Source organism: Suncus etruscus, chromosome 3 (assembly GCF_024139225.1).
Source record: "Suncus etruscus isolate mSunEtr1 chromosome 3, mSunEtr1.pri.cur, whole genome shotgun sequence".
Lineage (NCBI taxonomy): Eukaryota > Metazoa > Chordata > Mammalia > Eulipotyphla > Soricidae > Suncus > Suncus etruscus.
In genome coordinates, this window is record NC_064850.1 from 15475872 (window position 1) to 15493695 (window position 17824).

Here is a 17824-nt window from a genome sequence, read left to right on the forward strand (position 1 = left end):
CAGCACTGACTTACTCCAAAAACAGTTCTTATACAACCCTGACAACCAGGCAACAGCAATAGTCTGCTTTTAGGGCAGGATTCTCTGCAATGTTAACTGATGGAGAGACGGAACCAGAAGACACAACACAGAAACCCGGTTTTCGACACAGGACCTGTACAGAAACCAGAATCTATAACCACAGAAACGTGACAGCAACAACTATGAGACTGAAGAGCTGACCACTGAGAATGATTAGGGGGTTGGACAATCAAGTATGCTGGAGCCTTGAGTTGATATTATACCAAAGTGCTTCAGGGGTAAGATCTCTCTGTATTTTAGGCAAAAAGTGTTCATTTTCAATTTCTTTTATATTTTGCTGTGCCTACGCAAACGACAAGTTCTGCACACAAACACACATTTTTTTTTAAATGTATTTCCCATCTCTGGAGAAAGAAATGGGACCATACTAAATCTTGGGCTATTGCATTAATGACTTTATCAGTGAATCAATATGTTTCACAAATATAACTGCTAATGAACTCTCTCCCCTTCTTCCATTTTTCTTAATTCTTTGTTCTCTTTCTATTTCTTAATAACCTTGCTTTCTGTCATTCTGAAACAAATGTATTATGATTAGTTATGTCAATAATGTGATACATTTTCTTTAAATTAATTTAAAAAATGAAGTGGAGATTGCAGGTAACTTTTAGCTTGTAATTGAGGGTTATTTACTTATTTATTTATTTATTTATTTATTTTTTGGTTTCTGGGTCACACCCGGCAGCGCTCAGTGGTTACTCCTGGCTCTCCTCTCAGAAGTCGTTCCTGGCAGGCTCAGGGGACCATATGGGATGCTGGGATTCAAGCCATCATCCGTCTGCATGCAAGGCAAATGTCCTACTTTCATGCTATCTCTCTGGCCCCGATTTCATTTGTGTGCAAACAAGTGCTTTAAAGACACAGGGAATAAAAATAAAATTGCACTGAGCATGAACTGTGCCAGGTGACCTTCAAGTGTTATTTCATTGTATTCCTTTTCTTCTGAATTTTAGTCTCACTCATTCTCCTTCTAGTCTATAGCCTAACAAAACTTAATCCTTCATTCTCCAAAATACTATTACCTTATTTTCTTTCCAAGATTCCCACCTGTTTCTACTTTTTCAGAATTGCTTTCTTTGTTCACTCAATGACACTGCCTCACCTAGTTGTTCATGATCAGTGCTCTGTGTAAGATTTATTACCTTGCCTTGTTGTTGAAACTGCCTACTTTGAGATTCTTGATTAGCTTTCTTGTTTTCTCAAGCCAGCAATCTCTTTTTAGTTCATTTGTCAAAACCTACCTTTATTGATCTTATACCATTTGTCTTTTCTTTTCTTTTACCACTGTGAGCTTTTGTCTCTGCCAATTTTGTAATTCCTCTCTGTCAATTTTTCTTCCCAAATTATCCACTGTATTACTAAAACAATATTGGAGCATGAGAGAATACTCCATAATTCTGTTGCTTCAGCATGTTATTAATTACTTCTGTGTTTTGGCCATTTGATTGTTTTCACTATGTGTAAACACATTTTACTTTTTTTTTTTTTTTTGGTTGTTTTCATTTGGGGGATACCTAGGAGTGCATAGAAGTCACATATATTGGCCCATAGGAAACCATACATCTTCCAGGAATCAAACCAGAGTTCTGTGTGCAAGTTAGATACCTTAACTATCTCTCTGTTCTGCTGCCTACTGTTTTAGAATCTAGTTACTTTGATCGCATTCGTTTATTATTTTCACATATAACTTACTTTTTAAATTTATTTTTCTGTTCAATGTTTAATTAATTTTCTGTTCAATGTTCCTCTTTTGGCAGTTTAATTATTTCTAGATTCTTCATTGCATATGGCCCCTCAGGCAGTGCCAGTAGTGACTCAGAGCACAGAGTCAGGAGTAATCCCTGGACACTGTGAAGTGTGGCCTCAAACCCTGCCCGTCCCCCAGTAAAATTTGAATTTGGAGATAGGTTAAGTTGGTAGAGCACATGCCTGCTTGGGTATATGAGGCCTTGGGTTTGATTCCCAGAACCATATGAACTACTTCCACCTAGTGCTGGGAGAGCCCTAATCCTCAAAGGAAACTTAATTCTGGTCAGTCAGAAATGACTTTCAGAACTAACTTTGGTATGATATTTGTGCTGACAGTAAATAAGAGGTACATCTTTTGTGTTGACCTTTAGCCAGTAGACATATCATATCATTTCATGGATAGTTTTTCATTTTTGTGTGGTTGTTAAATTAATTACAGTAGACTCTCATTTCTTTTGAGAGTGACTGTACTAAAACTAAATTGATTTCTTACTGTGCAAAATAAAATTTTATTAAATTTTTGGATCACACCTGGCAGTGCTCAGGACTTATTTTTACCTTTATAGAAGAATATAGTGTGATGGGGGTTCAAACCATAGTTAGCAAAGCAAGCACCTCATACTATCTTTCTGCCCACTATTTTTAAATTTAAGAAATTCATTAAAATTGTTGTAGATCCTAGTGTTTATTTAATACATACAGACACATTACTGAGTTCTAATATTGGTCTCACTTTGAAGTCTTTCTTGACCTCTTATTTTCAATTACCTTTTGTTTACTTTTTCTTTTGCTACCTTGTACTATGATTGTCTTCCAAATTTCATCCATAGTTGCTGGCTCCTTTAATACACAGTTATAGGTTCAACTTTCTTCCACTCATATGCACAACTGGAAACCACAATTCAAGGACAGGAGAGATAGTACAGCAGGTATGGTACATGCTCTGCATACAGCCAACCCAGGTTTAATCTTCAACACTGTCTGTGGTTCCTCAACCCCAGTCAGGCATCAGCTCTGAGAACAGAGCCAGGAGTAAGCTCTGAATATAGCTGATTGTAGCTCAAAACCTATAAAAATCTATAAAAAACACAACTCAGAATTGATACCCAATCTACAACAAGCTAGACACAGAGGGGGCCATTTATACTAGCAGGCTGGGGGCAAAGGAGGGGGATATGGGATGTGTGCTGGAAACGGGTGGAGGGAGGACAACATTGGTGGTGGGAATGCCCCTGGTTCAGTGTGTCACCATGTACCTAAAATATTACTGTGAAAGATTTATAATTCACTGTGGTCAAAATAAAAATTATTAAAAAAAATAAACACAACTCAAACTTTGACTTCTCTACCACTCAAAGGCCCACATCTTTATCTCCTTTCTTTTGTTCTAGAGCAGATTCACAAGCAAATATGCCTAACTGGCAGAATGACAGGATCAGAGCAGGACTTTGGTGGAGTGAGAACAAGACATTTGTCTACACTAAGGAAAACATAGGACAAATGGGACAATAAATTAGCATTTATTGCTAAACACAAGGCTAAGGGAGCAAGTTCAGGGCATGTGGCATGTGAGAAAAATACAGTTTTAGGCAGATTGCTAAACTCTGGAGGACGTTATTACAGTTTGAAAGTTGAGCCATAATGTACAAGGTCTAGTTTTTCATGAGGCCTTGCAAATTGACATTTGCATATTAAGTATCCAGCTACATATCTTCATGATGTTATGCTAATCTACTCATAGATTGGCACTGCACAGCCTCCCTAAGTACTGCTGGGTATAGCCCTGGTGTCCTCTGCATTACTGGGGAACTCCTAGCAAAACTAAAATAATGGAAAAAGAATATGCTCCATCAAAATACCTTTCAAATGGGAATTTTATACCTTTCTCTAGAAGAAAAGGGGAGATCAGTGTGCCTTCTCTGCAACTGTTGTTTCTAAGTGCCTTTCCCTCAGAATAGAGTGCTGGCTCATTTCTCTTTTGAGGGTGGCCTATTCTGAAAGCCTTTCAGTCTCACTGTGTAGGCTAGTTCAGAGTAAATGATTGAAGCAAATGGTTGAATTTCAGTATTGCCATTGAGACTATTCTTCTATGGAGCCTGTGCCTACCACGTACAGAAGGTATTACTTCTGTGCCTTACAGAAGCCTGGTCAGAACAACTATATTGGTTGGGGCGGGGTTTCCCATAGATCTGGAAGGTACTACTTATTTTGTACAACTAAACATCAATTTATTAGCTATCTGCAATACTCTTTGCTCCTAAGGATTTCTGTGTATACTTCTTAGTAATATAATCGGTATGATAATGCCAATTGTAGCTTTCCATGGAAAGAGAAGGGACTGAGGCATTTGTTATATTGCTTGGCGACTTGGCTCACTATCTTTATTGTGTTGTTTCTCCCAGAATCTGCTGGCTCTGGTTTTTAGTTATTATTAGAGTCTGTTAGGAAAATTTATTAAGAAGTCCATCTTCTTCTAAGTGGTGACTTGTCTTTCAGCTCTATCATCTTGTGCTTGCCATCTATTTCCATATGCTTTCTGTCTCAGAAATGATCAACTCTCTCTGGATGCCATCTATACAGAATATCTTTTCTATCTCGACATTTATTTATTTATTGGACTATCTTTCCTGTCTCGACATTTATTTTATTTTGGGTTTTGGATCACACCTGGCAGCGCCTCAGGGGTTACTCCTGGCTCTATGTTCAGAAATCACTCCTGGCAGGCTCGGGGAACCATATGGGATGCCTGGATTTGAACCACTGTCTTTCTGCATGCAAGGCAAATGCCCTACCTTCATGCTATCTCTCTGGACCCATTTATTTATTTTTTTTATATCTCATTAGCTCTCTTGAAACGGGGAGAAGACAAAGGTAAATTTTAAGATTATTGGCAGTTTTGAACCCAAAACATTTTAATGCTGTTTTACTTTTATTTGTTTTTATTTAGGCTTCACTTCTGTACATATAGCTCTCAAAAGTAAGATTTTATTTACTTTTGCTACTCCTACACAGTTTTTTTTTTTTTGGGGGGGGGAAGGGGGCACACCCAGCAGCGCTCAGGGGTTACTCCAGCTCTGTGTTCAGAAATCACTCCTGGCAGGCTTGGGGAACCATATGGAATGCCAGGAATTGAACTCAGGTCCATCCTGGGTTGGCTGCATGCAAGGCAAGCACCCTACCTTTGTGCTATCTCTCCAGTGTGACCCACACAGTTTTTTGACTTAGAATACTTGTTCTGCCCAGGAAGTACTATTTCGTTTTGTTGCTGTTGTTTGTATATGGGCTGCATCTAGTATTGCTGGGGCCTACTCCTGACTCTATGCTCTGGGCTTGTTTTCATTGGGGCTGGGGAACCATGTGGGGTCAAACCAAGGTCAGTTACATGCCAGTCATGTGTCTTAACCCCTACACTATCTCTTTGGCTTCCCTAGGAAATACTGTTAGGAAAACCAATAGTCCAATAGCTTATATAAAGGCCTAGGTTAAAAAATTGGTGGGGACGGGCCGGAGTGATAGTACAGTGGGTAGTGCATTTATTTGTTTGCACGTGGCGACCAGAGTTCTATCTCTAACATTCTATATGGTCCCTCAAGCACTGTCAGGAGTAGTTTCTGAGTGTAGAGTCAGGAATAAGCCCTGGCATCCCCATGTGTGGCCCCCTCAAAAAAATTGGTGGGGGTTAGGGAGGTAGGTTGGTAGAACATATACACTATGGTGGAGAATATGGTGTTGGAATGTTGTATGAATACATGAAGCTCTTTTATTGATATTATTTAAAGCACAGTGCCTAAAAATGGAAGGTTTTTGGATTGGGGCTCTTGGTTCAGAGATATAGTACACAGGGGATAAGACATATGTTTGCTTATAGCTGACCTAGGTTTGATGATCAGTACCACATATGGTCCCCTGTGCACAGAGCTAGGAGAAGGCCCTGAGGATCACTGGATGTGGCCTATAAATCCCTTCCCCTCAAAAAAATTGGAGTTCTTTTCACTAAACTTTGCATTGTTTGTTTTTCTCACATTTTTTTAGTCCTTTTCACTATTCCCTGAGTCCCATGTTAGAACTAATGCTCCATTGTTTTTCCTCCCAGTTTCTTCACACTGATACAGAAATGGGCTTCTCACGGTCATTTATTTTAGTTAAAAGGTTCTCTTGGGCACTAGATGTAGTCTGTTAGGACTATAAAGAATCTTTATTTCCCCAGTTGTGATGAATTAAATTTAGGGTAGCCTTTCCATGTGGGTCTTGATATAATTCCCAAGTTACCTAAAGTTTTATGCAGGGTTTTTAGAGAAATAGCCAAATTGTACGCATGTGCTTGTACACTCACACCCACACCCGTGTGTGTGCACACACATAAACACACACACGATTTACGTGTTGTGGAACATTCATCAGTTTGAAATTTCTGGGTAAGTTAGCAATTTGGAAAATCTAGCAAAAGGTGGTGCTGACGTCTAGAGTCGGAATCCTCAATCTTAGATTTAGGCCTTCAGCTGATTAGATCACTCACATCACAAAAACTAATCTGTGCTTAGAATCAGTTTATTGCAGTGTATCATCTCTACAAAATAACTATATGGCATCTATATTAGTGTTCGATAAAATTATTAGAACCTATTCAACTTCACGTACAAAATGGTCAAAACAAGTGATAACTTAGTATAGAAAAACAATGTATGATTGATTCAGCATTAAATCAGTAGATACAAGCTATGGTGGCTAATATCAGTCAACTGAATATTCATATTTTAAATTCTTCACAATTCTATTTTTAGTGCCAGTAAAATATGTATGGTGATGATGTCTGTCCATGTTTATTCAACTAGTTGTGGTTAAATATGATAGTTAGGATTAGAGTCTATTTCCTCTGCTTATTTTTGTGAAAAGATTTATATATTGGCTGATTTCAAAAATTGCATAAAGAACCTGGTTACTTAGAATTCAGGCCAAATGCACAGTTATTACAGTAGAGGGGAAAGCAAACATTGCCTTCTAATTATTCACTGTATATTCTGAAGGAAAGAATGGGGAATTCCGGTAGCAAAATTATTACTAATAAATTCAAAGACTGATACTGAAACCTTTTGTATATATCCTCAAGAGTGAAAGCTAATGGTTTCTCCTAACATCTCTAGTGAATTCCTCTGCAGTTCATTTCTTCTGTTAACCTGTATAATTGCTTCTTATATAAGTAAGGAGTGTCACCTCAGCTTAAAATAGAAATCTTTCTTAAGGGTTATGGGATTGCTCTTTTTTAGTGCTATTAGAAAGCAAACAAAATGCATTAGAGCTGAATCAGCCAGAAACATAATTTGATGTCTCTATGTAACTCACCATCTGTACATCTGTTTTTGTACATTCTTTTTACCCAAATAAAATGTGTCATATAACATTTTAACTTCTGATTACTGTTATATAGTATTTAAAATGAATAATAGAATTTATCTTTGATGCAAATATAAATGATATATTTATGCTTTTCAAAGTCTGATAGTTTACTAGCCTCATGCTAATGCAGAGTCTTGTGCTGATGGTGGTTATTACTAGACTTGAAGGTGTGCCCTAAGTGTCAGCATATTGAATTCAGTGCTGATCAACAAATAATTCTATTATATGAGCATTATGTTTATTTTTAATCCAGTTGTTTGTTGGGTTTTTTTTGGGGGGGGTTTGGGTTTTGGGTTTTGGGTCACACCTGGCAGCGCTCAGGGGTTACTCTTGGCTCTATGTTCAGAAATCACTCCTGGCAGGCTCGGGGGACCATATGGGATGCTGGGTTTTGAACCACCGTCCTTCTGCATGCAAGGCGAACCCCCTCCCTCCATTGCTATCTCTCTGGCCCCTAATCCATTTGTTTTGAATATCTACTTAACTTTTTGGGTAGAAAGTCATATTGTCTTAACAAATATTTTTAAATGAATCCAAGAGAAGCAGTCTCATCTGTCCCAGTCACTGATTAACAAAATAAATGATTTCTTTCTGTCTTTTGTTAATACTATTCTTTTTTTTTTTCCTTTTGACTTGGAAAATCTCCAATGTAGATAATGCCTTCTTGTTTTAATTAGATTTTAGAAGTTCAAAGCATTGTTTTCTTGAAATAGTAAATGAATGTTTATATTTTTTGTTAGGCTGGGTATAATCTAGCATTTACCACAGGTTCAGTATTGTGTTCAGAGCAATGGAAAATTATGTTCTCTTTGGATATATCTATAGACATTCTAATTCAGAACACAAAATTGTAGGAAAATTGTTCATTGCTTCAGCCTTAAATTGAGTTCAATCTAATGTTAAAAATATCTTTTGTGTACTTTAAGTGAAGTATTAGATTTTTTAAATGGGTAATTAGGTATTTTGTAATATTGTCTTAGAATTTTCCCATACTGATACATACAGCATCAAGTTCATCAATATTATCTTAAACAAAAACACATTGTATTTTCCCATTCTACTGCTGGAATTTAAATTGCTTGCATTTTTTCTTTCTTATTTTTCGAAGTGGTGGGTTGTGCATACCCAGCAGGCTCAGGGCTTACTCCTGACTCTGCATTCAGAGATCACTACTGCCCGGACCATATTGGGTACCAGTGATGGAATCCAGGTTGGCCCTGTGCTTAAGGCAAGAGCCTTACCTACTTTATCTCTCCAGTCCATTTGAGTTTTCTGTGTTTCGGGATTACTAATTGTATATTTTTTCTAGATGAGAGTTATATAGTAATTTAGGAATGCAATTACTGCTGGTAGTATAGCCATACCTTTATAACCAAACCTTTACTGTTTTCCAGTGTGATTGTATCAGCATTTGAACTCACACCAGAGTGTTGACATTTTCATTACAATTTGCCGTGTATTTAACATTGTCTGACTTAAATTTTAGTCAAGTTAGTGGGAATCTAAAGATGCTTTACTTGTATTAACCTAATTAAACTAAAGCAGAGGGCCAAAGTGATAGTACAGTGGGCAAGGCATTTGTCTTGCATACAGCCAAACCAGTCTTTTTCTGATATCCCATATGGTCCCCCTGAGTCCTGCCAGGTGTGATCCCTGAATGCAGAACCAGGATAAGCCCTAAGTACCACTGGGTGTGGCCCGTACAGACAAACAAAAACCAAAAGCATTGTCATATGTATTTAAACTTTTGTATTTCTGTTTTAAAAAAAAATTTTTTTTGTTGTTGTTTTGTTTTTGGATTTTTGGGCCACACCCAGTGACACTCAGGGTTACTCCTGGCTATGCGCTCAGAAATCACTCCTGGCTTGGGGGACATATGGGAGGTGGGGGATCAAATGGCGGTCTGTCCTAGGTCAGATGCGTGTAAGGCAGGAGTCTCAAACTCGCAGCCTGCGGGCCGTTTGCGGCCCTCCGTACAACATGTTGTGGCCCGCAGCCGGCCTTCAAATATCACAGTATTCGCGATTAAATAAAAATCGCATTAGTAAGAAAAAAATCGCATTAAACATTCGCATACCCTGAGCAGTTTCGTTTGGGGTATGCAAATGTTTAATGTGATTCTTTGCGATTTTTTTCTTACTAATGCAATTTTTTATTGCGAATATTAGGTAAGCGAATAACCATGAATACTTTGCACCTAATGCAGACGTCATTTCCGCCGCTCCTGCCCGCTGTCCTATTTTTTTTTTTTTTGGTAAAATTTCTTATGCAGCCCTGCCTCACCCCGACTTTGCCTCCTGTGGCCCCCAGGTAAATTGAATTTGAGACCCCTGGTGTAAAGCAAACGCCTTATTGTTGCACCACTGCTCTGGGCCTCTTCGTTAAAAATTTTAATAGATTCTGGGACTAAAGAGATAACTCAAAGGCCTAGCTAATGTTATTTGCCTGAGGGACCCTGAGTTTGATCCCTGGTGCCACATAAATACCCAATATCACTGACGAAAACTCTAATCCTGCTCCTAGAACAAATCTACAATAGGTCCTGAGCACTGCTGACAAACATTTTTGTTTTTTTGTTTCTTGGGCATCCCAAGCAATGGTCAGGGTTTACTCCTACCTCGGCACCCAGAGATTATTCCTGATGGTAATCAGGGAACCATATGGGCTGCCAGGGTTTGAACCCAGATAGTCTACATTCAAGGAAAATACCCGACTATTTTGCTGGCTTTTTCTTTATATTAAGTTCTCAGAGAGATAACATGGAGGTAGAGCGTTTGCCTTGCATGCAAAAGAACAGTGGTTTGAATTCCGGCATCCCATATAGTCCCCCGAGCCTGCCAGGAGCAATTTCTGAGCATAGAGCCATGAGTAACCCCTGAGCACTGCTGGATGTGACCCCCCCCAAAAAAAAAAACTTCTAAAACTATAAAATAATCTTTTATTATTCATTAAAAATTCATAACCTTGGCTTTCACAGGAAAGTTCATTAAATTGGGACTAATTTTTATGGAGTAGAATAGGAATCTAACATTTTCCCACATGAATAAATTCATGGGCAAGTACTATTATTAAATAATTCAGCCTTTTCACATTAATCTCCAATTCCAAGCAATTTATGGTTTGTAGGATGAGTTCACCCCCTTTTGGTTTTGGTTACCTGGCAGTGCTCAGGGGTTTATCCTGCCTCTGCATATGGAGGACAGTCTGGGATGCCAGGGATCGAACCTGGTCTGCCATGTGCAAGGCAAATACCCTGTCTGCTTAACTATCACTTTGGCCCCAGAGTTTCTCCCTCTTTTTATGGAATATTATGATTCATCTTTGTACTTTAAATTTTTATATAAAGTTTTATATAATCACCATATCAAGTTCAGGGATATAGATGTAAATGTTTGTGTGTACATGCCCATGTGCATATATATCTCTTAACTCTATCGCTGAAAGAGCATTAGAGTAGACCTTAGTAATAATGAACATAGATAGCCCCTGGGCCTTGGTTTCTGAATTCTACTCTCTAGTAAAAGGAACCAAGGCTCTTTGGCTCATCTCAGGATAGGAAAGTATAAACTGAGACTAAACCATTTAGTTTTAGAAAGGAAAGAAATTCACAAAGATTAGTGGGATAATGACAAAATGACAAAGAATGCATCTTGAAATTTTTAAAAGATTCTTTTTATTGTTTCTTGTAATTAAGATAGCCTGTTTATAATAGTGTTGACATATATGGTTTTGGTGCACTTTTATCATACAACCCTCACCCAGAGTGCCCACTATCTCCCACCCATGTTACCAGTTCCCCTCTTCATTTCTGCCTGTCTTCTCTGTTTGGTAATTTCAAATTTATAATCCAAGGCACTATATTCAGTGCTCAGGGGCCAAGAGATTATCGTTCATTTTAATAGTTTTCTGGGACCGGAGAGATAGCATGGAAGTTAAGGCGTTTGCCTTTCATGCAGAAAGACGGTGGTTCGAATCCCGGCATCCCATTTGGTCCCCCGTGCCTGCCAGGGGCAATTTCTGAGCATAGAGCCAGGAGTAACCCCTGAGCGCTGCCGGGTGTGACACCCCCCACCCCCCAAAAAAATAGTTTTCTGACTTCTATTGTTGCAGTTAGAAATCTACCAGTACTTTGATTGGTATTAATTCATAGTTGATTCTGTTCTTTCTACTACTTTTCAGAACACTATATTTTTATTTAGTGTTTTGCAGTTTCACTCTGATGTTTTCACTCTGGGTATTGATGTTTTTCCCCCTGCTTTTGTTAGCGTATCTGGATCCTGGTATTTCTATCACTGTGCTATTGATTTTCTGTTATTTTCTAGTAATTCTTATAGTAGGTATTATGCCTTTCATTCATTAGTGCCCAAGTCTCTGTCTCTCTCTGTCTCTCTGTCTCTCTCTCTGTCTCTCTGTCTCTGTCTCTCTGTCTCTGTCTCTGTCTCTCTCTGTCTCTCTCTCTGTCTCTCTCTCTGTCTCTCTCTCTGTCTCTCTCTCTGTCTCTCTCTCTCTGTCTCTCTCTCTGTCTCTCTCTCTCTTTCTCTCTCTCTCTCTCTCTCTCTCTCTCTCTCTCTCTCTCTCTCTCTCTCCTCTCTCTCTCTCGAATCTATCTGTTTGGGAAGCATTCTGGATGTCTTTTTATCTAGATTGTTTCCCAGTACCAAATTTGCTTTTAATATTTGCCTAATCTGTAATTTCTCTATCAGATGAAAAAAAATTTTTTGGCTGCACCTAGCAATGCTCAGGAACTATTCCTGGCTCTGCATTCAGGAATCACTCCTGGTGGGCTCAGTGAACCATATGGGATGTCTAGAATTGAACCCAGGTGAGGCATGTACAAAGCAAATGCCCTACCTGCTGTTCTATTACTCTGGTCCCATTCCATATGATTTTTTTTTAACTTTGATATTAAATTTTAACTTATAAAATTTTATCTTTTTTAGTTTTGTCTAGTTATTTTCTCTCTTCCATTAATTCTTTTCTCTTTTTCGGTGGGAGGCACATCTGGCAGTGCTCAGAGGTTACTCCTGGCTCCACACTCACAAGTCACCTCTGGCGGGTACTACATGGACGCCAGGGATTGAACCTCAGGTCTGCAGTATGAAAGGCAAATGCCCACCCACTATGCCATCACTGTGGTCCTATTCATTATTTTCATAATCTTCCTGTTGATGTGTGTTTATATGTATATACACTTATGAGAGCCTCTTTATACAAAATTTTATCAGCTTTAGTGTTTGATAACTTCTGAAGCCAGATTTTGGTTTAAGATTGTGACTGGGCCAGGGCTATGGCCCTCATTGTTTAGTGCACATACTTTGCAAATGGGAGCCTGGGTTCAGTCCCCGTATCTCATGTACCTACTTTTACTCCCAGAAATAATTGTGGACAGTCATCCCCAGCCCCCCCCCCAAAAGTCCCCTAAAACCCAAAAAGGTTTATGAATCTGTAAATCCTATTTTTTTTTTTTTTTATTTTGCAGGGTGTCACACCCAGGGCTCAGGGGTTACTCCTGACTCTGTGCTCAGAAATCACTCCTGGTAGGCTCTGGAGACCACATGAGAATCAATACCGGGAATTGAACCTGTGTCCATCCCGGGTCAGCTGCATGAAAGGCAAATGCCATACCACTCCAGCCCAATAAATTTTTAATATCCTTATTTGTTTTTCCCAATGGCTAATATTTAACTATAGTTTTAAAAAAATCAAGAAATTAACTTTAATGCAACATTATTACCTTGTTTTTTTTTTTTTTTTTTTTTTTGTGGGGGGTCACACCCGATGACGCTCAGGAGTTACTCCTGGCTCTTTGATCATAAATTGCTTCTGGCTTGGGGGACCATATGGGACGAAGGGGAATCAAACCGTGGTATGTCCTAGGCTAGTGCCGACTCTGCACCATCTATATGGTGGCGTTGTTTCCTAAGTTTTATTACTCAATTGTAATGTATATATATATATGTGTGTGTGAGTATGTGGTATATATTTCAGGTTGTTTCTATTGCTCTTTTGTTTGTTTGTTTGTTTTTGGTCACACCCGGTGGCACTCTGGGGTTACTCCTGGCTCTGTGCTTAGAAATCGCTTCTGGCAGGCATGGGGACCATGTGGAATGCTGGGATTCGAACCACCCACCATCCTGGATTGGCTGCTTACAAGGCAAACGCTTTAACACTGTGCTATCTCACCAGCCCCCTATCCTTTTATTTTTAAAGCATTTCTTACTTTTGGCTACTCCTAGTCCATCTGTGTTCCTGTCTCAGCTTTGCAGCCAGCCACTTGTCCAAGTAATTCTATTTCATTTTTCATTGGAGGATGATGGTATGTAGAGACCAGTATCTGGGTATCAAGTATGCTTATTGTTGTTGCAGTATGATTGCCATAGGAAGTACCTACCTACACAGTTATATAAACTTTAGTGAGTGTTGTTTTGCGTAGACTAGACATACAGCATATACTGCAATGAAAACAGCTCGTTTTATTGCCACTTGACCAAGTCAGTCAAGCTGGAAAGATAAGGTGGAAGATAAAGACTTTTTAAACAAGAAGCCAGCAGGTTGGAAGATGGAAGCTCCTGTTTTACAGAACCATCCTGTCTGTATACTTGTAAGCAGTAGTTTGTATAGGGGAAAAAAACTAGAGGAAATCTAATTTTAGATAGGACAATTTGCAGACAGCTGGGCACCAGTGTCCTTAGTAAATTTGTTGTAACTTCATGCTCTGACGCATGCTCTGGTATATCTGGATGTACAGCTAAAGAAACTTTTCTGATTAGCCTTCTGTTTACGTGCTATCTTCCTTGCATAGATTTTTGTAGGGGAAATACAAGATTAAGAAAAGGAAGATTCTTTACATCTCAACAAACCAGAGGAGCTTGCCATTTTAAATTTAAGAAAGTTCTTAATGCTTCAGGACCAGTTTCTGTACCAATAGGCTGTATCATATAGTCTAGGCATGTGATAGTCCATACGATCTAGCTATATGTAATTGTGCTTTCATAGCACACAAAGAAATCATCTAGTAACCTATTAGTCATTAAAAAATGCCTGCTGTTATGTGATAAATACATCTTTCTTGATTGCTCTCTTTAAATCAATATTAAAACTATTTTTACAGACATCTAACACACACACCATAAAATTTGTCCTTCCTTCCTTCCTTCCTTCCTTCCTTCCTTCCTTCCTTCCTTCCTTCCTTCCTTCCTTCCTTCCTTCCTTCCTTCCTTCCTTCCTTCCTTCCTTCCTTCCTTCCTTCCTTCCTTCCTCCCTCCCTCCCTCCCTCCCTCCCTCCCTCCCTCCCTCCCTCCCTCCCTCCCTCCCTCCCTCTCTCCCTCCCTCCCTCCCTCCTTCCCTAATATACTTTTATTGCTTTTTTGAATTTTATTGAAATGAAAAATGACCTCTAGTTTCTGATTTCTTGGACTCAATGTTGTGTTTGTGGGATTCAATTTTTTGGTATTTCTTTTGTTTTTATAAATGAGTTATATTTTTGTTGCTGCATTATTTATGGTTCATTTATATTTATTAATGTCTGTTGGACACAACCAGCCTGTAGATTGCCTGTCTGATGTATATTGTTTTGTTGTATGAATACTCCACAGTTTATTACTGAAAATAAATAATTTACTTACTTTATTACTTCTTTAAATATTATTGTGTGTTACTGTATGTGTCTTTGGAACCTTTATTATTTGGAACATGTATTATTGCATGTGTACACGCATTCTTGGTAGGTAGTTCCCTAAGGGTTGCCTTGCCAGGTCACAGTGGTTGTTTATGTTGCACTTTTATTTGACACGGCACAATAGTTTTCTGCCTCACACTCCAACAGCAGGGTTGGAGAAAGGAATGGTTCTGCATCTTAAAACTAACCTAGTTTTCCAATTTTAAAATTTTAGCTATTTTGGTCAATATGTAATTCATCTAGTTATTCCTTTAATTTCTGTTTCTATGATCAAGAAAATATTGTTTTGTCTGTTGGCCAGTTTGATGTGCTGTTTGGATATGTCTTTTTTTTTTAATTGTTCTGTCGTTCTTTATATATTCTCAGTGAATATATACGTGTATTCTATTCTGAGACTTGTACTTTTTTATTTAATGTTTTAGTATGTCACAAAACATTCAGTGAGCCAGGATAGCAAATCCTGACTCACTTTGGCATAAAGATTGTTTTATGTGGAAAATAATTTATGATATATAACCATAGCAAGTGCTCTCAAACGGAGTACAAATTTCTTACTTGCCAAGAGGAAGATGTTCTTGTCTCCAGAGATAATTGAATCTTCTTGAATTACATAAAATATATATTTTTATGATCAGATTTATAAAGATGCAAATTATTTAGATGAGTAAATAGATTTGATATATATATATATATATAACCCAGTGGAATACTACTCAGCTGTAAATAAGGTGAAATCTTTTGTTACAGTGTAGATGGTTAGGAGATATAGTACAGGAAATAAGATGTTTGCTTTGTATATGGCTGGCACCATTGTTCAATCCCTGTTATTGCATATGAACATCACCAGAAGTGACCTTGAGCATAGTGGCCAGGTCCTCTACTCGCAAATCCCCCACCCAAAAAAAGGGGGCTGGTTTGTTGTTTCAGAAAAAGATTTTTTGTTTTGTTTTGTTTTGGGGTCACACCCAGTGGTGGTCAGGGGTTATTCCTGGATCTGCGCTCAGAAATTGCTCCTGCAGGCTCGGAGGACAAATGGAATGCCGGGATTCAAACTGCCGCCTGTCCTGTGTTGGTTGCGTGCAAGGCAAATGCCCTATTGCTGTGCTTTCTCTTTGGTCCCAGAAAAAGATTTTGACAAAGTTCACAACTATTTTATTTCAGTGAAGGCTAGGGTGTCAGCACTGAACCTTGGTCAACTGTTGTTAGATAAGCACATTACTATACTATCACTCCAGTTCATCAGTGAAATTTCTTATATGCATTTTTTTTCCTTTCAGGCTATGCATTACCAACGTGGATTCTATTGTCAAAATTCCTATAGCCTTGACACAGGAATATAGTAAGTATTATGTTTATGTCCTATTTTATAGGATACTGTCTTTCTGTCTTTACGTTTCTTATTGACACATATGAAATCTAGAAATAATATATTCTTTTTAAAAAAATGAAATTGGCTTGTCTTAATACTTGCTTGTTGAGTCTCTAGCTTTATGTGCAGATACGTCATACTAGCAATAACTTTTATCTTTTCCTAAACAGTGTTGCTCAGGCTCTAGAGTGGAAACACTAGCAAAGTCCACTTCAAGGTTGGCACTGTCTTGCCTCTCATTCATCCTCTGTGTTACGGAGTTGAGCTGGCCAAAGCTCCAAAGTGACCCCTGTTTGGGACAGTCCCACCCTGCAAGTTCATAGTTGGTTCATCAAGGGGAAAATATCAGCTAGTACTGGTTTTTACCAGGTCATAGAGATGGTATTGAGAATACTTGTCTTATAATTTTGTTCTAGTCAGTGAGGTTTGCCAGGAACTTTTAGCAAAAGGCTTCTCACTCTTCAGACTGTATACACAGATAGAGTCTGCATCTCTTTTCTCTTCTTTATATTATTATGTGCTGGTGTGGCTGCAGCCAGAAGAAGAAGACATACAGGGTAGAACACAGAGGCAGCCTCAAAGTCTGCCCTTTCTCCAGAAGACCAACTCTTTGAGCCAATTTATTTCCTTTCTGTTTAAGCCAGTTTGAGTTGGAAGCCAAAACATCCTAAGTGATTCACTTAATCTCCATTTTATTTTTAGTAATCCATTAGTTTCTCCCTAGGGGATGTGGAAGTAATTGCAAAGCAAAGCAAAATACTGCCATTAAATTAAACTGGCAGGGTATATTGGTGTTGACTGGCATTCTTTTTGCTCTTAACAGTTAACAGGTAGTGATTTAATATTGAAAGACATGAGAATAAAAAAATATTGCCATGTATCTTCTTTTTCCTGCAGAAGGTTTTGCCTTTTAATCAGCCCACTCGGGCTGTTTACATAGAAAATGGTCTTAGACTACTGACTTGCAAAGTGTCCTTTAAAGAGGTATCTGTTTGGCATAGCCAAACTGCTCTTAGTTTTCTCTTAGAAGAGTTTATCCAAACTTCTAATTCCTTATTTGTTTTTCTTCTTTTGTTTTCCTTATTTGTTTTTATTCAAAAATAAAAACTGTGGAGAGAATAATATAATATCCAAATTAATCTTCCCTCAGCACAGTAGAGCAACTGAATCTTTACTGATGGTTAAAAAGTCAGGTTAATATTAATCTGCAGCAGCTGTTTCCTTACTCTTACTCCTGGGATCTGCAATCCTAGTATTTGTTTTTGTTATTCTCATGCATATGTCTTCTGCCACATATGATTTTTAATCTTCTTTTTTGAACTTCAGGTAAATAGACTCTTGTGTATTGTTTAAAATTCCAGAGGAGAGGCCGGAGAGAAAGCATTGAGTAGGGCACTTACCTTGCATGCACAAGGATGGTGGTTCGAATTTCGGCTTCCTATATGGTCCCCCAAGCCTGCTAGGAGCGATTTCTGAGCTTAGAACCAGGAGTAACCCCTGAGCGCTGCTGGGTGTGACCCAAAAACCCAAAATAAATAAATACATAAATAAAT

At 38.4% G+C, this 17824-nt stretch overlaps 1 protein-coding gene across 4 annotated transcripts in view; it reads left to right on the top strand.

Moving 5' to 3' along the window:
* The window catches only part of SIPA1L1 (signal induced proliferation associated 1 like 1), a 363330-nt gene that overhangs the window by 137799 nt on the left and 207707 nt on the right, over positions 1-17824 (top strand). For 3 of the 4 annotated variants that reach the window (XM_049770289.1, XM_049770292.1, XM_049770293.1), the window contains exon 3: positions 16180-16241. The exons of the other annotated variant lie outside the window; for it this stretch is intronic. The gene's annotated coding sequence lies outside the window, so the exon portion shown is untranslated. The remainder of the gene's footprint in view (positions 1-16179; positions 16242-17824) is intronic. 4 annotated transcript variants of the gene reach the window in all.